Source organism: Sorex fumeus, unplaced genomic scaffold (assembly GCF_029834395.1).
Source record: "Sorex fumeus unplaced genomic scaffold, SorFum_2.1 ptg000092l, whole genome shotgun sequence".
Taxonomy (NCBI): Eukaryota; Metazoa; Chordata; class Mammalia; order Eulipotyphla; family Soricidae; genus Sorex; species Sorex fumeus.
Window position 1 is genome coordinate 10,293,743 of NW_026606149.1, and position 23,375 is coordinate 10,317,117.

Here is a 23,375-nt window from a genome sequence, read left to right on the forward strand (position 1 = left end):
AGGAAGAGAGCGGCTTGGAACACTTTCAAGAGTGTCGAAGAAATAGCTAAGAGAACGAAGAACCTACAGCTCCAGGCACATCTCTTCGACTCCACCATTCTTTCTCCCTGCACTAACATATGCCTCAGAGACCTGGGCCCTACAAAAACAGGATGAGAACGCTATTCGGGTCTCCTGAAGAGGAATCAAAAGAGCTATGCTTGGAATATCACATTTCACTCAAATGAGAGAAAGAATCCAGAGTTCTGACTTCCATCAACGGTCAAGAATCAGGGACGCTGTCTCGTTTGCCAAAGCATCAAAAATCAGATGGGCTGGACACGTAATGCAATTTGGAGATGACCACTGGACGAGAGCCATTACCAACTGAATTCCACGGGACGTCAAAACACTGCGTGGCCACCCACCTACAAGATGGTCAGACTTCTTCGTCAAGACCCTGAACGATCAGTTTGAGGCTCTTTGTGTTCCTAGAATGAACAGACGCCATTGGGCTACACTAACACACAACAGGGATGCATGGAGATGTTACTGGCACCCGCTAGAGCAAATCGATGATTAACGGGAAGTCAAGTGATCAAGTGACTTTCCCGGAGATGTTCCTGTCCCCTCCGGCCCATGTCCCCCTGCTGGCAGCTGGGTCCCTGTTCGCTGGTCTCCTGCTGGCTCATGTGCTCAGTCAGAGGTGGCCCGTCCCTGCCGCACTGGGCTTGCGAGGCTCACCTGCGGTTTGAGGCTCGGGGCCTCTGTGTTCTGTGCTCCGGCCACCATGCGGCTCCTTGGGGGACGAGGGCGGACGAGCTTGTCACCGCGTGGCTTAGTGTTGGCACTTGGCTTCACTGCAGGCGCTGGATGGACCAGCAGGGGTGTGGAAATGCAGCTTTTGGCAGGGAGCAGAAAGTGAGCGTTCTGGGCTGTTGTGTCGTTACCACGTCCTGGCCCCATGCTCACCAGCGGGCTGAGTGGCCTCGTCCCCCAGGCCCACTCGGGGCTCCCATTTCTCCTCTTCGGGGCCCACCAGAGACAGCCCCTTCCCAACCTGAATGCCGCCTGCCCTGAGCGGCTCCGACAGCCGGGAGAACGCAAAGGAGCCCATGGGAACCTGAGCTCCGAGGCCCGATGCCGGCGGACGCCGGGACGCCCAGGGCCCTGGCCGCAGGGGCACCCGGCACTGACCATGGGAGATGAAATGAGAACCAAGCTCCGTGCCGGCCCGAATCCTGCCCCTCGCCGAGATGACACCCCCCAGGGCCCCTTTCACACGCGCCCCTCAGTGCCTGGAGCATGGGAGCCGGGCGCCCCTTCCCGAGGAGCCCAGTGCTCAGAGGAGCACCCCGAGGCCTGACCCAGGCGAGCATCCCGCCACGCTCAGACGCGTGCTCCGAGCTCCCGGCGGCGTCTCTCCTGCCGGGGCGCGTTCTCCCCGTGTTGTGACACGCGCCAGACTCGCGGAGCTGGGAGGGACGGGGATGGAACGCTCGCTGGTGACAGTCACAAATGCCTGTCAATTCAGACTGACGCTTCCTTCCTAAGCTAAGTGGCAGGAGGCAGAGAGATAAAACTCCCTCTCCATGATCTGATGAAAAGAAGTAAGGAAATATTTGATCTGTGCTTTTACAGGTTTCAACGAAACCGAAAGGTGGGGCGCTTCGAAGTTCCAGAAACGAAAGTCCCCAGGGAGTGAGGGCCCGGCCCCTGGCAGAGGCGTCACCCCGCTCCCCGGCACACGTGTCCCCATGGCTGCACCTCTCCTCCGTGTCCCCCGTGGCCCGGTCCCTGGCTCTGGCCAATGTGCGTCAATATAGACTTAAACATTTGAAAGGTGTTGCCCACCTCCTTGGCCCGCCCACCTGCGAGGGACAGAGAGAGAATGAGCCCCAAGGAGAAGGGCCCCCGCTGGCCCCAGGCGGCAGGGAGGTCACCCCAAGTTGGGGCGTGTCCAAGAGACCAGAGTCAGCCCAGGAAGCAGCTTTGCTCAGGGGCCTGGCGAGATGTAGGCTCCTGTCCCAAGCCACTGTGCTGGGGTCACAGGAGCGAGCTACCTGGCGGAAGAACACAGAAGCCCTTTCCAGGAAGGCCTGGCTGAAGGCTGGTGGGTGCTAGCAAACGAGGCCCCTGTGGGCAGCAAGAGGCCCTGCCACTGTGCTGGGTGAGCCCCACCCCCCCCCCACCCGCACCTGAAGACCCTACTGCAGCCGCTCCAGATAAGAGCAGGGAAGGTGCTCGCCCCGAGCCCCCGGGTCAAGCGTCCCGCCAACACCTGATAAGCTCCTGTGGCTTCACTTCCTGTGTCTGCTCACCTGTGCCCCCTGGAAGGGTCCGGCCACACCTGCCCAAGTAAGCCCCAAGCCGAGGGTGACCATGAGGGTCTGGGCCTTCCTGGGCCAGCGCCTCTCGCCCCGGGCCCCACGGCCCCCTGCAGGACCCAGGAAGTTCCAGGGTGGAAATGACATGGACGGGGGTGAGGGGCACAATTCGAGACAGGCAGGACGGCCGGCAGGAGAGAGCGGGAGGGACCCACTGAGCCGAGGGCGGGAGCCACTGGCCGGCCACGTGTGCCACAGTGAGCCCCAAACCACGCCCCGCCCCGGCTCCCCGCAGGACACGGGACTCTCCTCAGACGAAACCCAGACACAGGGGTCTGTCCGGAGGGGTCTTAGTTCTTGGGCGAGAGAGCGCCTGGGCGTCCCTCACACTCAGGCAAGCCCAGACGGGAGGATAAGCGGCGGCGTGAGTGGCCGGGGGACTCCGGCGGGAGCCAGGCACGCTGTGGGTTTCAGGAACCTGCCGTGACTCTTTTCCTCCATCCCTGGGCTCCGCCCTGGGTAGCGTCCCCCGTCGGCTGTCACTTTTCTCAGAGTGTCTCATGGCAGCCAAACTAGCGCCAGAGCTGGGGCGAAGGCTCGCTTGGTGCCAGGTGCCCACCTGGGCTCCAGCTGCCACCGACACGGTTTACGCTCAGGAACGTCTCACCCCAGAAAACACCTCACTCAGGAAGGTCATAAGAGACAGTGAAGGTCATTTCTTATTGATCAAAGGATCTGTACAACAGGAAGAACTTACAATAATAAGTGTATATGCACCTAATGAGAGACCAGCAAAGTACTTAAAACAACTACTCATAGATTTGGAAAAAGACATCAACAGCAACACAATACTAGTGGGAGACTTCAACACTGCTTTGTCATCTCTTGATAGATCAACCAGACTCAAGCTTAGCAAGGACATACTTACTCTGAGGGAAACAATGGAAGAAAGGGACTTAGTAGATATATACAGGACACTTCATCCACAAAAAGCTGAATACACATTCTTCTCAAGCGTACATGGAACATTCTCCAAGATAGACCACATGCTGAGCCACAAAACATGCCTCCATAAAATTAAGAAGGTAGAGATTGTATCAACAATCTTCTCAGACCATAATGCGCTGAAATTAGAAGTAAATCACACACAAAAACAGAAAACTAAATCAAACACCTGGAAATTAAACAGTGCTCTACTGAACAACGAGTGGCTTAGACAGGAAATCAAAGAGGAAATCAAAAGATTCCTAGAAACAAATGAAAATGAGGACACGAGTTACCAAAACTTATGGGACACAGCAAAGGCTGTGTTAAGAGGAAAGTTTATAGCTCTACAAGCATTCCTCAGGAAGGAGGAGCGAGCACACATAAGTAACCTAACCTCACAGCTTAAGAGCTTGGAGAAGGACCAAAAAAAGGAGCACAACCCGAACAGGAGGAAGGAAATAATAAAACTCAGAGCAGAGATTAACGAGATGGAAACCCAAAAAACAATCCGAAAGATCAATGAAACCAAGAGCTGGTTCTTTGCGAAAATTAACAAGATCGATAAGCCTCTAGCAAAACTCACAAAGAAGGGGAGAGAGAAAACCCTAATAAACCGAATCAGAAATGAAAAGGGGGTCATTACAACAGAAACCACAGAAATTCAGAGGATCCTCAGGGAGTACTTTGAGAAGCTTTATGCCACGCAACATCAAAACCTCGAGGAAATGGATAAATTCCTAGACTCCTACAGACTCCCAAGGCTGAACCAAGAAGACCTGGAATACCTGAACAGACCTATCACCATCAAGGAAATTGAAATGGTAATAAAAAGTCTCCCCAAGCACAAAAGTCCTGGCCCGGATGGATTCACCAGTGAATTCTTCCAAATCTTTAAAGAAGACTTACTCCCAATCCTCTTTAAGCTTTTCCACGGAATTGAAATATCAAAAACACTTCCGAATAGTTTCTACGAAGCGAATATCACACTGATACCAAAAGCAGACAGAGATACCACAAAGAAAGAGAATTACAGGCCGATATCCCTGATGAACACAGATGCAAAGATCCTCAACAAACTACTAGCAAATAGAATCCAACTACTCATCAAAAAGATCATACACCATGACCAAGTAGGATTCATCCCAGGGATGCAAGGATGGTTCAACATTCGGAAATCAATCAACATAATCAACCATATCAACAAAAGAAAAGATAAAAGCATATGATCATATCAATAGATGCAGAGAAAGCATTTGACAAGGTCCAGCACCTCTTTATGATGAAAACCCTAGCCAAAATGGGTATAGAGGGGACTTTCCTCAACATAGTTAAAGCCATCTACCACAAGCCTACAGCAAGCATCATCCTCAATGGGGAAAAACTGAGAGCCTTCCCTCTAAGATCAGGGACGAGACAGGGATGCCCACTCTCTCCACTGCTGTTCAATATAGTACTGGAAGTACTTGCAATAGCGATTAGGCAAGAAAAAGATATTAAGGGCACTCAGGTAGGAAAGGAAGAAATCAAGCTCTCACTATTCGCAGATGATATGATACTCTACTTAGAGAACCCAATAACCTCCACCAAAAAACTCCTAGAAACAATAGACTCGTATAGTAAAGTTGCAGGCTATAAAATCAATACCCAAAAGTCCATGGCATTCCTATATGCAAACAGTGAGAGGGAAGAAAGCAACATGAAAAAAACAATCCCGTTCACAATTGTGCCCCAGAAAATCAAGTACTTAGGAATCAGCTTAACTAAGGAAGTAAAGGACCTGTACAAAGAAAACTACAAAACGCTACTTCAGGAAATAAAAGAGGACATGAGGAAATGGAAAGATATCCCCTGCTCATGGGTCGGGAGACTTAACATTGTCAAAATGGCAATACTACCGAAAGCATTGTATAAATTCAATGCAATCCCTATAAGGATACCCACGACATTCTTCAAAGAAATGGAGCAAACACTCCTGAAATTTATATGGAACAATAAGCCACCACGAATAGCTAAAGCAATTCTTGGGAAAAAGAAAATGGGAGGAATCAACCTCCCGAACTTCAAACTGTACTACAAAGCAGTAATAATTAAAACAGCATGGTACTGGAACAAAGGCAGAACTGCAGACCAATGGAACAGGGTTGAATACACTGACATCTCCCCTCAATCATATGCTCATCTAATCTTTGATAAAGGTGCAAGTAATGTGAAGTGGAGTAAGGAAAGCCTCTTTAATAAATTGTGTTGGCATCACTGGACGGCTACATGCAAAAAAATAGGCTCAGAACTCTGCCTAACACCATGTACAAAAGTAAGATCAAAATGGATTAAAGACCTCAACATCAGACCAGAAACCATAAGGTACATTGAAGATAAAGTTGGCAAAACCCTCCATGACATTGAAGCTAATGGTATCTTCAAAGATGCCACGCCACTGGCCAAGCAAGTGAAAACAGAGATAGATAAATGGGACTATCTTAAACTAAGAAGCTTCTGCACCTCCAAAGAAACAGTGACAAAATACAAAGACAGTCTACAGAATGGGAAAGGATATTCACCGAATACACATCTGACAAGGGGTTGATATCCAGGATATACAAAATACTGGTTAAACTCCACAAGAAGAAAACATCCAACCCCATCCAAAAATGGGGCAATGAAATGAACAGAAACTTTCTCAAAGAAGAAATCCGAATGGCAAAAAAGCACATGAGAAAATGCTCTACATCATTAATCATCAGGGAGATGCAGATCAAAACCACAATGAGATACCATCTCACACCTCAGAGACTGGCCCACATTCAAAAGAACAAAAGCAACCGATGCTGGCGTGGATGTGGCAAGAAAGGGACACTCCTTCACTGTTGGTGGGAATGTCCACTGGTTCAGCCCTTCTGGACAACAGTATGGACGATTCTCAAAAAATTAGAAATTGAGCTCCCATTTGACCCAGCAATACCACTCCTGGGAATATATCCCAGAGAGGCAAAAATGTATAGTCGAAGTGACATCTGCACTTGTTTGTTCATTGCAGCACTCTTTACAATAGCCAGAAACTGGAAGAAACCTGAATGCCCAAGAACAGATGACTGGTTAAAGAAGCTTTGGTACATCTACACAATGGAGTACTATGTAGCTCTTAGAAAAGATGAAGTCATGAAATTTACATACAAGTGGTACAATATGGAAAGTATCATGCTAAGCGAAATGAGTCAGAGAGAGGGATAGACATAGAAAGATTGCATTCATCTGGGGGATATAAAGTAACAAAGTATGAGATTAATACCCAAGAATAGCTGAGATCAGCACCAGGAGGACTATTCCATAACTTAGAGGCCAGCTGGGTATCCTAGAGGAAAGGGCAGTTCAGATAGAGAAGGGAGCACCAAATAAAGGGTGTTTGGAGGATCCTCCCAGGAGGGGAGATGCATGTCGAAAGTAGACTATGGACTGAACATGTTTGCCACTCAATGCCTCTTTTGCAGACCACAACACCCAAAAGGAGAGAGAGAACACAGGGGATTGCCCTGCCACAGAGGCAGGGGGGGTGGGGGGATGGGGGTGGGGGGATATTATCCATGGTGGTGGAAAATGGGCACTGGTGGAGGGATGGGTATCTGATCATTGTATAATCGAAACCCAAGCACAAAAATTTGTAAATCTACAACTGTACCTCATGGTGTTTCACTAATAAAAAAAAATTTGAAAAAAAAAAAAGAAAACACCTCACTCTACCAGGAGGCAACTCACACCTCAACACGCCATCGGGGCTGTTGGGCGCCTCTGCCCCCTGCCAGCCGCTCCCCCTGCCCGTGACCCCGGGAGCCCCAGGAGTGCCGCCGCCTTTCCATGCTGGGCTCCCGGTTGAGAGCAGGAAGCGACTCCCACAGCTCTACCGAGGCACCTGCGGGCAGCGCGGCCTCACCGAGGGCGGAGACACCGCACGGCTAGAGAGGGGTCTGAAGCTTGCCAGAGAGCCCCCAGGCAGATGAGTGGGGGCCTGGGGTCCCCGTCATCCCTGCTTCTTCTCTGAGAAGCTCCTCTGGCGCATGGAAGCCTGATGCCCGCCCCCAGCCCAGAGCAGAGTCGACCCCGTGTTGGAAGATTCGCTCGGCCCATGACCAGGCACCCGGCCAGACCCAGGCACGTCCAGGGGGCGGGAACTTCCCACAAAGAGTGTCCAAGCCAGGACTTCCACAGGAAGGAAGGAAGGAAGGAAGGAAGGAAGGAAGGAAGGAGAGAAAGGAAGGGAGGGAGGGAGGGAGGGAGGGAGGGAGGGAGGGAGGGAGGGAGGGAGGGAGGGAGGGAGGGAGGAGGGAGGGAGGGTAATAGAAAGTAAGAAAGATAGAGAGAAAGAAAGAAAGAAAGAGAGAGAGAGAGAAAGAAAAAAAGCAATTTCCCCACAGTGCAGCACTTGTGCATAGATGCCTGTCGGGCGTTCCTGAAACCCTCTGGAGAGGTTCTCCCTGGCCCAGCACCGTCACTGCTGCCTGTTCGGGAAGGTCCCAGTGCCTGCTGGCCACAGTGGGCCCAGCAGGGTCCTTCCTCCTCGTTTCCATCCCGGACGCCCAGAGCTCTTGTCCTTGGGCCCAGGAAGGAAACCCAGTCAGCAAATGCGGTTTAACTGGTGCCGTAGAGCAGAGACACGGGAGGGGCCTTCAGACACCAGCCTTTGACCCTCCAAGCACCAGCCCTCCCCCAGGGCCGAGGGCTGGACCCTGGGCCCCAGCTTCTGCTCCAATCAGGGTCACCTGTGACTCGGGGCCAGCATGGGAGCCTTGGGCGGCCGCGGGAGGTCCCGGAAGGATGCCCAGGACAGCTGGTGGCCGGCACGTGGTGGGACGCAGAGCCCAGCCTGAGGGCCAAGCGGGAGGTTCCCAAGGAGGCCCTTTGCTGCCGAGCCAGACACACGCATCACAGCCAGCACTGCCCAGAGAGCGGCCCTGGGCACCTCTCCTGCTCCTCGACCCGCCAGGGGCCGGAGCTGGAGGCCGCTTCCCTCTCCCGAGGAGAGAGCAGGAGGCAGTCACTGCCCGGCACGGTAACAGGGCTCCCGGCACCTCCCTTCCTCACCACCCAGACCCCAGCCGGGGGCAGGCGCGGGGCAGCCCGGGCTCCTGCAGGGCGCCCAGGGCTCCGGGCCAGCTCCCGCGACGCCTGTTTCTCCCCAGGGTCCCGGAGGCCGGGAGCAGGGCAGCCCTTCCTCCCCTCCCCTCCCCTCTCTCACTACCAGAGGCTCCTGCTGGGGCCACTCCTGTGACATGTGACCCCACGGGACAGTGACCGTTGCCGTGGGCCTGGCTCTTGGCAGCAGTGCCTGTGGGTGAACCCCAGACCCCCCACCCCCAGCGAGCTGTCCTGTGACCCGGAGGTCCAGGAAGCACCAGCACGTTTCACGCGTGGCCTCACAAACCCCTGCCTGGTGCCTGGGAGCCCTACTGACTCACGATCTGTTCCAGTGAAATGCCCAGTCCCTGTGGCAGTGCGCTGGGGTCTCACCGCTCCCTGCCTCACCCCTGCCTAGTGCCGCAGGACGCCCACCCTGGGCTGCCCCCGACTCCAGGCAGGATCAGGGGCCACTCCGAAGCTCTTCAGGCCTCCGCACTCTGAGCGACTTGGTTCTCTCATGGCTAGACCCAGGGGGTTGCTTGACCAGCCGGCAGGGGTGGGCAGGGTGGGAGGGAGACGGAAGGAGGGGAGAAGGAGAGAGAGGAAGAAAGGGAGGGAGGGGAGGGACGGAGAGGAGGGGGGAGGCGGGAGGGAGGAGTGAGCACTGCGGGGAGAGAGTGCTGGGCAGGACCTGGGCCCCCCGAGCAGCAAGGCGCGACCCCCTGCTCGGGAAAAGATGTGCGGAACTGAGAACTCGGGCGTGGAGACCAGGCCACAGGGAGGAGCAGCCGGGCTCCATCTCCTGCGTGGCAATGCAGGGGGCCGACAGCGACGCCCACTCCCGAGCCCATGGCCGGGTTGGATGGCGGGAGTGCGGGAGCCGCCTGGGCTACCCCCCTCACAGTGAGCCCAGCCAAGCCCACCCGCCGCTGCCCACTCTACACGGGGCAGCCCAGGCTCGCCCCAGCTCCCAAAGGCCCCCCGTGAGCATGCGCCGAGTCCGGCCTGGGGCTTCGTTGCTCACCACAGGCAAAATGTACGTGTCTGGGATCACAGAAGAACCGAGAAACCAGCTGGTGGCCGCGGGCTCCGTCCGACCCTGCCTGGACGCCACGAGTCTTCCGTGGGATGGGCCGCGTGTGCGCAGTCTTGCTTGTGCGCGAGAGTGTGAGCTCACAGCACGATCCGTGTGCACGAGTCCTGGAGGCCGGGAGCAGGGCAGCCCTCCCTCCCCTCCCCTCCCCTCCCCTCCCCTCTCGTGTGCGTGTGCATGAGTGTGTGCACCCGTGTGTCTATGCACGTGAGTGTGTGCGTGTGCCAGAGCGTGTGAGTTCACGGCATTGTGTGTGCACGAGTGTGTGAGAGTTTGAGTGCACCACGTGAGTGTGGGCTTGTGTGTGTGAAGAGTGAGCGCACATACATGAGTGCTTCATGCGTGCGTGTGCACAAGCTTGCGTGCACAGGGGTGTGAGTGCACTGCAGTGTGTGCATATCTATCCGTGCGCATAAGTGTGGGTACGTGTGCAGGACTGTGCTGTGTGAATGAGTGTGAGTGTCGTGTGTGAGTGTACCGCACGGGTGCGCGTGCCTGTGTGTGAATACGTGTACCTGTGCTCATGATTGTGTGTACCTGCGTGTGCATGCCTGTGCAATGTGGGCCCGTGTGTGCATGTGTGCACATGTGGATGTGTGGATGTGGGTGTGTGCCTGTGTGCTTTTGTGCCTGTGTGCACATATGTATCCACGTCTGTGTGGGCATGTGCAACTGTGTGTCTGTGTGCGCACATGTGTATCTCTGTGTGTGCCTGTGTTCGTGTGTGCGTGTGCGCAGGTGTGTCCATGTGTACCGGGGGCGTGCACCTGGAGGTGTGCACCTGGGGGTGTGCCTGTGTGTGCCTGTGTGTGTGCGTGTGTACCTTAATGCATGGGTATGTGCACACATGAACCTGCGTATGCACGTGTGTGTTTGTGCACCTGTGTGCGTGTGTGTGGGCACGCATGTACCTGTGTGTAAGCACATGTGTGTGCGCGTGTGCCCATGTCTGAGTGCCTGGTAGCACGGCGACTGCTGGGCTTCTCTGGAGGACAGTGAACAAGGTGTCGTTGGACGTGATCGTTCTCCTTGATTTTATTCACTAGGTAAATCTCGGCTTTTCCCCTGGGAAAGGCTTCCCAGTGTCGCCCCCAGAAGGTGCAGCGGGAGTGGACGCGGCCGGGCCTGCACCCCTGGGCTCCGCCCTTTCTGGAGCCAGACCACGCCCGCTCCTGCCCCTCGCTCTGGGCACATTGTTCCCAAATGTCGGTTCCCGCTGGGAGCCGGCTGCTTCTCTCCTGCCGTCTGCCGCCACCTGCTGGAGGAAGCGGGCACAGCGGGCAGAGCGCCGGGTCAGGGACTGCCCGGTGGCCAGGACCCAGGGTGGGCCCCACAGGGAACAGGACACGGTGTGGGTCCCTCCAGGGAACAGAGCCGGTGCTGAAACCGTGTTAGCCAAGGAGTCGGGGTGCGTGCTGCTGCGAGCCGGCCGCATCCTCACCTGGTCTCGTGGGAGGCGCTGAGCTGCGGACAGTCAGTCAGGTCCCCCTGTGCATCCCCTCCCCGCGTGGGAAGGGGGACAGGGGCTCAGCTGGGATGGGGGGGCCGCGGGCCTGAGGGAGGGGGCCCTCAGCGTCCCAGATCCTGCGCGCGGCTCTCTAGGGGCGGCTATTACGGGCCCATGGAGCATGGCCCGGGCAATGGTGCAGGTCCTGGTGCAGCCGCTGACCCCGCGCCCGCCTGACCTGTCTGCCCGCCTGATCTGTCAGCGGGACAGGCTGGAAAAGCCCCCGGAGGGCAGCCAGGCAGCCAAGGGGGCACCTCCTGTCTGCCCCTGCCAGCCGCCCACCCATAAGTGGCTCCGGTGCCCTCCCCACCCCACCCCCGGCCTAAACAGCTGCCCAGGGCATGCCCGGACGTGACTCTGTGGGAACAGACCCTCCCCGAGTGGGGGTGCAGCTCACGGACCGGATCCTGTGCCCTCAGCCCCCCACGGGCCCGATTGGTGGCTCCCCTCTGCCTCTTCGCGCCCGCGTTTAAGCAACGCCACAGAAGACTCAGAACGACCCGCACCTTCGCTCAGTGAAAGAGGGAGAGTCTGCAGAGCCGTGTCCACACATGCACGGAGACCGCGTGTACACGCTTGCACGCGTGTGCGTGACGGTGTGTGCATGCCCCCACGTGCCCTGTGTGCACGTGCATGTGTTCTTGGGCACACACCCACAGGCCCGTCTTCACACGCAAGGAACATGCCGTGTGTGGGCACATGCGTGTGTACCCACGCGTGCTCATGTGCGTGCCCCTCTGCCTGTGCGTGTAGATGCTCCCGTGCTCGGGAGTGTGCGCACATTCGCGTACAGGCGTGTACATATGCACACGCACAGGCGAGTGAGTCCTGCCTTGCCTCGGGGACACCCAGCTGACAGGGGCCAGCCGGGGGCCGTCGGGGCCGGTCCCAGCGCTGTGTGGGCCATGGCGCCACTCACTCCTGCCCCTCGCCCCGCCCCAGGAATCCCGGGGGGACTCTCCGAGCCTGCGCCTCGGGACTGGGTGTTTGTGACAGGGAAGGCCGTGAGCACCCGAAGGAGGGGCCCCCTCTTCCCCCCGAGACGCAGCTTCCTATGGGGTCCCCGTGGGCGCAGGGGCACCCAGGTTCCTCTGAGAAGCCCCAGGCCCTGAGCGGCCCCTCCCACAGGGCAGGAGGGGCCCTGAGCCCGGTGCAGGTGGGGGCGGGCGGGCGGGCCCTGCAGAGAGTGGAACCACGTGGCGGGGCACAGGGGGCCCGGGGGGGGGGGGGCAATCCAGGCGGGGGTTGGCCAGGGGTCAGCGTGGGCAAGGTCGAGGGCAGACTCGGGAGCCGGAGGAGGGGGCAGCTCTGGGCCTGACCCTCAGCCCCTGCACAGTCCGTCACGGTGGCCTGCGCCCTCGTCCCTACGCTCTCGGTGCTGGGCGGGTGGGGACGAAGAGGCCAGAGCCATGGGCCGGAGCTGGAGTGTGAGGGTGGGTGCCGGGCGCAAGTTGGGGCCCCGGGGGTGGGTGCCAGGCCCCGGCTGCGGCAGACCCGTTGCGCGCAGTGGGCTCGGGTGCGGGAACCAGGTCCTGTGAAGGGCTCGGGCGCAGAGGAGAGCAGAGGAGCCTCCGGCGGCCGGGCCGGGGCCTCCCCTTCCCTGCTCCACACAGGAGCGAGCGCCCAGGCGAGGCAGGGCAAGGAGGGCGCCCGGCAAGGAGGGCGCTGCAGGGCCGCCGTGAGGGCTGGGCTGGCTTCTCTCCTGCGCCACCCGGGGAAGGACGGGCTCTTGTGTCTGACGCGTCCCCCTGGGGGCAAGGGGCCCTTTCTTCTCCTCCTCGCCTCTCCCCAGCAGATGAACTCTCAGTGCCTGCGGCCCCCCACCGCCGCCCCTGCTGTGAGCCATTGTCTGCCAGAGAATAGAGGCAGCAGAGACAGGCGTGATGAGGACGGAACCCCAAGCCGCTCCTTTCTCCTTTTCTCTCCTGCCTTCATCCCACCCCCACCCACCCCCCAGAATCACAGCTGCTTCTGTCACAACTGGGCTTTGAAAGACTCAGAGGCAGGAAGGAGCAGAGCAGTGGCAGCGAGGGAGAGAGGCACGGAGAAAGGGTGGAGACGCGGAAGAAGGGGTTAGATGCAGAAGGAGGGGGCGTGGATCAAGAGGCGGGTGTAGATGTGGAGATGGAGGGGGCGTGGGGGCGGGACGTGGCGTGAACTTGGCAGAAACGGGGGCAGCACAGATTCCCCCTCGGGGGCGCTGGCCGCACGCTCGCCCAGTCCCCTCGCTCTGGAGACCCAGAGCTGTGGACAGTCCCTGCCTCCACCACTGCCCGGGAGCTGACCCGGCTGGGAAGAGGCCGCAGGAGAGACCCCGCAACCGGCCTGGCCAGGCCCACTCTGCAGGGCTGGGTGGGGAGAGGCCACCGCTCGGGTGCCGCGGGGGTGGGGCTGAGGGGGACGGGCGCCCCGTGCCCAGTGCAGTGGGTGCCCTGAGCAGGCCAGGCCAGCCTGTGTCCAGGGGGGCCCCTCACCCCTCACCCCTCTCGCTCACAGGCACGGGGGGAGGCCAGTGCTGACCCGAGCTCAGGCACGGACACACGCCCCGGCCGGCCTCAGGCATGGGCACGAGTGCGTGCATGAGTGTGAGTTAGTAGATGTGTCGCGTGTGGTGTGTGTATGAGCATGAGTGTGAATGAAAGTGTGACTGTTCATACACATACACACACACACGGGTGCACACTCATGTCTGTAAGCTCTCACACACCCGTTCAACCACACACTCGTGCACACACACAGCTCACATGCATAGCCATGGAGACGCCAACCGCCAACTCACACGAAGCATCACGCAAACCTACGTCACACACACTCACACCCCCATGTCACACACACCTGGCACTCCAGCCCACACACGTCCTCACAGTCTGCTCACGTGCACTCACACAGCTCATGCACACCCACCCCCACCCCGTCTCTCACCCGCGTGCCGACGCGCTCACACAGCCTCACAGACACACCAGCTCACGCTCACTCGCCCACACACTCGGTCACGGCGCCCTCGCGCCTCACACACTCGCACACGTTCACTCTCTTGCACACTCACACACCCACTCGCTCTGTCCACTGACACGTGGGCACACTCCACGCCCACTCTCTCACACTCACTCACTCTCGCACTCACACCCACTCACACTCGCTTTCACACTCAAGCGCACACTTATGCGCACACTTGCTCCCACACTCACACACACTTGCTCTCATTCACACTCACTCTCACATACACACTCACTCTCACACTTATGCTCACACTCATGTGCACACTCACACTCGCTTACACTTACCTCACACCCACGCTCACCCACTCACTCACACTCACGCTCTCTGCCCCCGCGCTCCGTGACGCCGGGTGCGGGGTGCCTGAGCCCCGGGAGGTGTGTGCCCGCGGCCCAGCAGACCTGCCACTCCCACCCAGGCTGCCTGCTCAGCTCCGCGACACGGGCCCTGTGGGTCCCCTCGCCGCTCCCTCGGCCCCTCCTTCCCCGCCTGCCGGGCACAGGTTCCATGTGTGTCTGTGGAAGCCCCCGGGCCACACTGCACTTGCCGCCGTCCTCACGGGGTCCCAGAGGCTGCCGTGCTGGGGGACCCCGCCCCCTCCCGCCCCAGCCCCCCGGGCCCGTGGGGACGCCTGACCTGCTGTCCTCACTCACGGCTGTTGGCGAGACCCTCACATTGCAATGAGGGGGAGAGGGTACCCGCAGTCCAGCTGGCCATCCAGAGCCCAGCCTTTGTCCACTGCGGATCAGGGGGCAGGAGGGGTCAGCGGGGTCCTACTGCACGGTGGGGGAGGCCCACGGCCCATGCAGCCCCCCCAGGGGCCCTGCCGGCTCTGGTCACCAGGAGAGCACTGGCCGGCACCCCCCCCCACAAAGACCTCCCCAGAGCTGCCCCCCAAGCTCATTCCCTGAGGTCTCCGGGCACCAGGAATGTTCTGGAATGCGCCAGACTGCACAGTCTGATGCCACTGTCCACTATGTGTCCAAGGCTGTGCACAGACACTGTGCACCCCTGATGGCCACTCGGGGCTCTGGCAAATGACTACCGGACATTGGCAGGAGACGATGATTCTTTCCTCAAGCAGCCAGTGTTGGCCAGTGGGTGCCCCGACAGTGCTGACGTGTGGCCTGGTTAGACATGCCCCTTCTGGCCACCCTGGGGCCCCCGTTGCCCCCTGCTGACCTCGTGCCCTCCTCATCCCCAGGCAGGAATGGATCTGTGAGCTGGAGCGTTGCCAGGCCCCCGGAACCCCTGGCAGCCCCCGAATATTCCTACAGGGGCATCTGCTCAGGCATGAGCCCGTCGCTGGTGCAGGAGAAGCCCCCAGATGAGGCTCCATGAGTTGCTCAGGGGGTCTTTGCTGTGCCGTCGTCCCACCCCCCCAGCGGGCAGCGCGACTGGTGCTGACTCTGCACACCCATTCCCGGTGTGGCCTCGCACCCTGCCTGCCGGGCTGAGACACAGATGGGCCCGCACCCCAGAAGGAGGGCTACTGGCAGACCCCCGCCTGCTGCCAGGGCCCGACTGTGTCCCCTCAGTAAAGACCCCGTGTGCACAGGGCGGGGACAGACAAGGACCTGGACAAGCTCTTCCGAGCCCCCGACTGTCGCAGGCTGTCCCCAGAGAAGACCCCACTGTGGGGCGGCGGGGAGGGCACCGGCCCGGCTCAGCCCGCCGGCCAGGAGGACGCTGAGTCCAGAGCCAGGCGGACACACTGAGCAGGGCCGGGTGGTGCCGGAACCCAGACAAAAGGCAGCCGAGCCGAGCCTCCCGCCGGCAGGGGCAGCGGCTCACCAGCACGGCCTGCGGGCGAGGGGGCGTCCGCTGGGCGGGAGCCAGCCCGGCTCCTTCTGTTCTGAGACCTGCGGCCAATTCCAGCCTGTGAAACGGCCCGGGTGATCTTAATTTGACAGTTGTCGACGTTTCAGAACCACTGCCAAGTCCAACCAAATGGAAGCCTCTGCCGCGGGCGCGGGCGGGGGCCGGCGGCGTCTCTCCGAGTTGCCAAGCGGAGCCGCGGAGCACACCTGTGTCCCTCTCCTGTCACGGCCCATTAGCCCCCGTCCACGAGACGCCTGCGGGCGGGGCAGGCAGGCTCCCCAGCTCTGTACGTCGGCCAGAAGGAGCGAGAGCTGTGGGCAAAAATTTAAGGCTGGTGGGTCAGAGGGACCGTGCACTAAAATGTGAAAATGAGGAAAATCGAGGTGCGGCTTGTAAACCATTCCGTTAAAAGGAAGAGGGTGACGTCGTGGTCCACACCTCGACGGTCCGCAGGGACATCTTGGCCCGGCTAACTCTGCGGGGGACTTAGCTGATTCGACACCGCCTGGGAGCAACAGAAGAAGCAACGGGAGGGACAGTGGGAGGACCGAGGCGACTTTGGCCCCTGCCTCGGCCAGGACACTCGTGGAAAGAAGCTGAGACGGCAGCGTGGGCGCTGGGGCAGGACCCCTGTTGGTGACAGAGGCTGCCCCACCCAGCGTCCCTCCCACGGGCCCCACACTCGCTGCACCGGCACCAACACCGCCAGGAATATTCGCCTGTTTCCGTGCCCCGGTCGGCGGGGCCCCAGATAGAGCCTGAGAACGTGCAGGGGCCCAGCACGCCCGTGGTCTCAGGGAGCCGGTCAGTAAAGTCCCTCAGTGACCGCAGGGCCTTACCTTGACTCACTGGAGGCCTGTGGAGTGAATGTCCCGGGGCCTCCCACACCTGCTGCCACAGTCTTCGGGCTGCCGGGCCCCCTCAGCCAAGCTGACTCTCCCCTGCCTGACTCTCCCCTCCCTGACTCTCCCCTCCCTCCAGGTCTGCCCATCTCCTGGCTTTCCTCCCTTCTTCCGTTCCCATGGTTCTTGATGTCTTGTCTTTCTGCAGGGCCCCGTGTCCTGGTCTCCCTCGCAGCCTCTGCTGTTTCCTCCACCCCTGCATCCGGGACAGCTCCCAGACAGCTGGGCAGAAACTCCGTCGGACCCTCCTCAATCATCCGAGTCTGTCGTTGCTGTTGGCACCCAGTGCCACTCCTTTTCTACCCCAAACCTCCTGGCTCTTGGCACAGCGTAGCTCTCCAGAACAGCCAGGCACTGTGTCATGGCACAAGCCTCGGTGCCCTTCGAATTCCACGCTGCATTCCCAAGCACACGGCAGATACGCTGGACAGACACGTGGACATTGACAGGGTCGGTGAGATAAATACAAAGATACAGGAAACCAGAAAATATTTGAACTGATCATGAAAAATCAAATCAAAATTGTTAAATGAATCTCAAGTAAGAAGCTAAATAGAAAGAAATTTATAGAATTAAGTATTTTAGAAAAGAAGAAACATTTAAAATGATTGAGCTTTTAAAAAGCATTAGGTTCAGCCCGAGAACAGATGACTGGTTAAAGAAACTGGTACATCTACACAATGGAGTACTATGCAGCTGTTAGAAAAGATGAAGTTGTGAAATTTACATAAAAGTGGTACTACATGGAAAGTATCATGCTAAGGGAAATGAGTCAGAAAGAGAGGGACAGACATAGAAAGATTGCGTTCATCTGGGGGAAATAAAGCAACAAAATAGGAGACTAGCACCCAAGAGTGGCCGAGATTAGTACCAGGAGGTTTACTCCATGGCTTGGAGGCCATCCGCACATGCTAGGGGAAAAGGCCGCTCAGATAGAGAAGGGAGCACCAAATAAAGGGTGTTGGGAGGATCCTCCCAGGATGGGAGAAGTGTGCTGAAAGTAGACTAAAGACCGAACATGATTGCCACTCAATGCCTCTCTTGCAAACCACAACACCCAAAAGGGGAGAGAGAACAAAAGGGAATGTCCTGCCACAGAGGCAGGGTGGGATGGGGGGATGAGGGGTGGGAGGGATACTGGGACCCGTGATGGTGGAAAATGGGCACTGGTGGAGGGATGGGTACTTGATCATTGTATAACTGAAACCCAAGCACAAAAATTTGTAAGTCTACGACTGTACCTCATGGTGTTTCACTAATAAAAAAAGATTAAATGAAATTTAAAAAAATAAAAGCATTAGGTTCACAGCAGACTTCTCTCATAAAACTCTACAAGCAAGAAAAAAATGAAATAGCATACACAACAGATTGAGTGAAAAGAAACTCCAACCAAAAGCTTCTACCCAGCAAGACTGTCACTCAGCATGTCAGGAGAGAAGGGCCCAGCGTCAAGCAGCAGTCAAGGGTGTTTGGAACCCAGCCCAGCTCTGGGCACCCTTGGGCCCTAACGAACAGAACCTCCAACAGCACAAATGACCCAACTCCTCCCACGGGCAGGAGAGCAGAGCCCTTGTAGCAGGGATTCCCTAGATAGTGACCGAGACCCTCCTGTAAAGCAACCCAGAGCCCCGTGTCAGGAGACCAAGCCCAGCGGCTGCTACTTATAGGGGACACTTAAATTATCATGACAGACGGGCTGGGAGACCGTCATGCGAGCTAGTGGCCGAGATGGTCATGAGGCAGCCGACCATTCTGGCTTCAGACCACACAGCATTCAAACGTAAGAGGGAATTAAAGTAAGGAGGGCTTTGCGTACTGGGTAAGGTGTGCACAGAACAAGAGGCCTTGCTCCCATCAGCGTGGGTGCACCAAATATCCCCAAGAGCAAATGAGTGGGTTCAGCTGACTTCCTTCGGGAGTGCTCCCAAGCTTCAGAGACTAGAGTCGCACTACTCAGCTCTCCAAAGCGCCAGGAAGTAGGAATCCTCCCGACAGCTCCAAGATTCCAGTATCACCCTAAGGCCCAAAACAGACAAACGCTGCTAAGAGAGTTATAGACCAATATCCCTGATAAGCACGGACGCGAAAATACTCAACAAAATCCTAGAGAACCCAAGGCAGCAATGGAACAAATATACCGGGATCCAGTGGGGCCCATTCCGGGGGTGCAAGGGTGGTTTCATGGACTCAACTCAATGAATCTAATGCGGCATAGCAAGGAAAGGACGATGAGGATAGTCGGGGTATGTCATCGGATGCAGACACGGGAGACATTGTGCTCCCCGACTGTAGATCACCCCACAAAGCAGTAACAGCCGAACTGCATGGTTCAGACCCGCAGACCCCGGAAACGGAACTGGAGTCCTGGGGTCCAGCCCGGGTTCACGGCTGGTTGTGATAAAGGAGCCAGAGCAGAAGATGGAGCAAAGAAAGTCTCTTCCAGGGACGATGCCAGGAAGGGGAGAGCCATGCATGAGTGGCAGATGGAAAGGGAACTGCACCTCACGCCGTCCACACACGTGAACTCGAAGAGGATTCCAGGTCTTGCGGCCAGGCCCGAATCCAGGAAGGACTCTGAAGAAAGGCCAACAGAACTCTCCAGGAAACGACCCCCGGGTCCTTGTCAGGACGGACACGAGCAAAGGCCCAGAAACCAAAGCAAACGCAGGGAGCTGAATCCGGTGAGAAGCTTCTGCACAGGCGAACCAGGGCAAAGGCCCCTGAGCGGGGGGCACTGCAGAGAGCGGCCAGTCTGTGCCCATGCTCCCAAGCACTGCGAAACTCGACACAGAAACCCAAGAGACCCGTACAAAGTGGGAGAGAACAGGCATCCCCAGGAAGACGCGGGGGGCTGACGACAGATGAAAACGTGCACGTGACTCGGATTAGGGAGATACAGATCCAGTGAGCTCCCGGCTGGGGCCGGTGTGGGTGGTCCCTGGTCAGCGCCCCCTCCCTGCTGTGGGCACTGCCTTCAGGCCAGGAAGGGGACCAGCCCCCGAGGACCCTGTGGACACCTAGCAGCGGTGCTCGCCCTCCCTCTGGTCTGCTTGGGGCCTCGAAGGGGGGTGGGGACCGTCACGGCTGCAAATCCTCCAACTCTGTGTGGGAGTCCAGCCTGGCGCTGTTGAGGTGTCAATAACACCAGTTGGGGGTTCCTTCCCACTCACACTGTCAAGGGGTTGAAAAGGAAAGCCTGGGGTCACTTATTAGGGGTCATCTCTCCTGCAAGCGCCCCGTGTTTGCTGCCGGTCTGAGGGTTTGGCTCTGCCCGCTGCCACGTTAGCAGGGCCCAGGTCAGCACCTCAGCGCCAGACCCGCTGACTAGTGCGGCATTCACGCAGCCCATGGGCGGGGGAGGCAGTGAATCCGTGTGGCCTCCATCTCACTCCTCGGGCCCCTGAGTCCAGAACAGGGTGTGCGAGGGGTCCCTCAGGGGACCCAGTTGACCCCGAGGGGGCAGCCAGCCCAGCAAAGCCAGAGCCGTCGTGGGGGAGGGGGCTTCCTCCCACAACAGGCTGGCTACCCTGCCTGCTACCCGCCGCCCACCGCCCAATCCCTGCGCGTCCATGCAAGGATGCTGTTGCAACCCAGCCCCTGCGTCTGGGGCACGACAGGGCTGAAGTGACAGGGGCTCCCGGCAGCTTGAGAACTGCCATGGGCCGCAGGTGACCTGAGAACGAACCGCCACCAGGTAACGGCTAGTCTGAGAACCACCTTTGGGCAGCGGCCGGCCTAAGAACCACGTGGGCCCTGCAGTGGCAGGCGGAGCCTGGTGGGGGGTGGGGTGACTCTCCAGCCAGTGCCCCTTCCCTCATCCTCATACTCATCCTCATCCTCGTCCTCACCCTCGCCCTTGTCCTCGTCTGTAGGGCCCCGCTGGCCCCTGTGCTCACGCCCATCACGGACCCCTGTAAGAGGGTCAGCACCCAGTGTGAGGGGCTGAGGGGCCGACCCCAGCGGTGGGCCAGGGGCGGCTGGGGCTTCGGAAGAGTCGATCCCCCCTGCAGCCGGACTCTGGAGCAGGACACGGGCTCGACCCGCATAGACCCCGGGGAGGGAGACGGGAGACAGGACTGGATGCCACGTTCCCTCTCTCCACCGGCCGCCCACGCGGACACAGCCAGCAGTGGGGCAGCCCCCAAAGGCAAGAAGTGAGAGAGGAGGGGAGGGGGAGAGAGCCCGCCAGGTCCTGGGCCCCACGGGAAGGGGGACCTTCCTGCCGGGGGCAGCTCCCTGGTCGCTGGGCATTCGCCCAGTCCCTTCACTGCATGCAGGAGTCCATCCTAGCCTCCTGGACAGCAGTCCATTCTGAAATCTCTTAGTCACCGTGTCGTTTGCTAAAGTTACGGGTTTTGATCGAACTCGCTGCACCTGCTGTTTTATCCTTTCCTCTCTCCACGTTTCTTCTGAATGACCATGCTTTGAGACAGGGACGCTGCCCAGAACAAGGACGAGAGCTTGCAGTGCCACCACCATCGCCCGCCCATCACCTGCATCTCCCACCACGACCACCATCGTCACCCCCATCTCTGCCGCCGTCACCCTCTCCATCACCGCCATCGCCGTCTCTGCCAACACGAGCACCATCGCCACCATTGCTGTCTCCACCACTGACATCATCCTGTCCCCAACTCAGCCATCCCCGTCCCTTCCGTAGCCACCCCAACCCCCCCCATCACCACCACCAACGCCAACACCATCACATCCCCATCATCACCATCACCCTCAGCCTCAGATTCAAATGAAAACTGCCCAAAATAGACTCAATGGCTAGAAATGCAGGCCTTAACACAGGTGTCACTGTCACTGTCACTGTCCTCCTGTTGTTCAGCGATTTGCTCGAGCAGGCCCAGTAACATTGTGAGACTTCTTGTTGCTGTGTTTGGCATATTGAATACTTCACGGGTAACTGGGCGAGATACCCTCGGTAGCTTGCCGGGCTCTCCGAGAGGGGCGGAGGAATCGAACTCGGGTCAGCCGTATTGGCTGCGTGCAAGACAAACGCCCTACCCGCCGTACTCTCGCTCCAGCCAGAGGCTAAGATCAGAAAAATGTGTGAGCTGAGTGCAAAACTGAAAGGGGCAGCAAAGAGGATACAGCAGGGAGGGCACTTGCTTTGCACACAGCTGACCTGGGTGTGGTCCTCAGCCCAGCCAGGAGCCTCCCTGAGTGCAGAGCCAGGAGTCGGACTGAGCACCCCGGGTGTGGCCCCTTGCCCCCAAATCTACATGGAAAGTGGTGCAAGCCCTCACGGGTGCTGCTGCTCTGAGGAAGGCCCTGGTCACTCAGCCCTGCTGAGTTCCCGGAGGGCAGAGCACCCTCTGGCTAGAGCAAAGCAGGTGTGGCCGCGTGAGGGGCAGGGGGAGGAGCCACAGGGCTGGCCACCAGCACAGACCGGCCGAGGCCTCACGCCTCTGCCTGTGAGCCAGGCACTGTGTCCCTCTGGCTGTCGGGCTGAATGGAGGCGTCCATCCTCAGCTCCCGGAGGAGTGGACAGGAGCCTGCTCAGGAAGCAGCACAGGTCACCTCCATGGAGCCTGCAGCGTTACAGGCGGCTTCTCGGCTCACAGTCAGACTTCAGAGCGGATGAAGAACCTGCGTGTCCAAGAACAGACCGTGGTTAAAAAGAGACTATGGTGAGTCATGAAAGTCGCCTATCAGTGGGCGGGGCACGAGAGTAGCCCCTGAGAGAGGTGAGGCGGAAGGAGAGGGAGGGAGAGAGTGTCTGCACTCATCTGGGGGTTCTGAAAAACAGGATGAGACGAATATCCAGGGCCAGGGAAAACGGGGGCGAGGAGGGGTCTGTGGTGGTTGGAAAGGACCACGAGTGTGCGGTGGAGGGGGCGCACGGAGGGTGGTTGAGGTAGAGGAGGGTCCAGTGTGACAACAGGAGGCTGAGATGACCACTCTGGACAAGAACCGAGTGTTGAAAGCAGGTAAAGGAATATATGTGGTATGCTTTCAGCATCTGTGTTGCAAACCACAATGCCTAAAATGAGAGAGGGAGAGAGAGGGGAAGAGAGGTGTCTGCCATAGAGGCAGGCTAGGGCAGGGGGAGTTTGGGGGGTGGGAGGGAACCTGGGGACACTGCTGGGAGGTGACACTGGAGGACGGGCGGGTGTTGGAACACTGTACGACTGAAACTCCATCATGAACAGCTTCATAAGGGTCTATCTCACAGTGATTCGATATATTTTTTTAAAAAAGGATGGATAAAGGAGCGTCTGTTATGACATTGTGGAGGGGGAAATGGAGTGAAATCTTTTCAGGAGTGACTGTGATGAGCTCATAATGTCACCGAAATAGTTCTTATCAAAAGAAGTGAAGTAGATAAGTGCCTAGAACAGTAACTGTTTGCACTAAGGTTGTGTATTATTTCTGGCCGACTTGGGGGGACAGTGACGGTCCACGTCCAGAGGCCTGGGCTTACTCCTGGCTCTGTGCTCAGGGGTCCCTCCTGGAGACACAGGGAACCATACACGGCACCAGGAATCAGCCGGAGAGCTCAGGCCAGGCAAGTGCCCTCCCGAGGGACTCACTCTGGGCCGCGTTTTTAGGCTGGATTCTGGGTCCTGTGGCCGCAATCTGTATGCTGGGGGGCGTTTCCCCTCCCCTGCCTCCCCTGCCCTCACCATCCTCCTCCTTCCCCT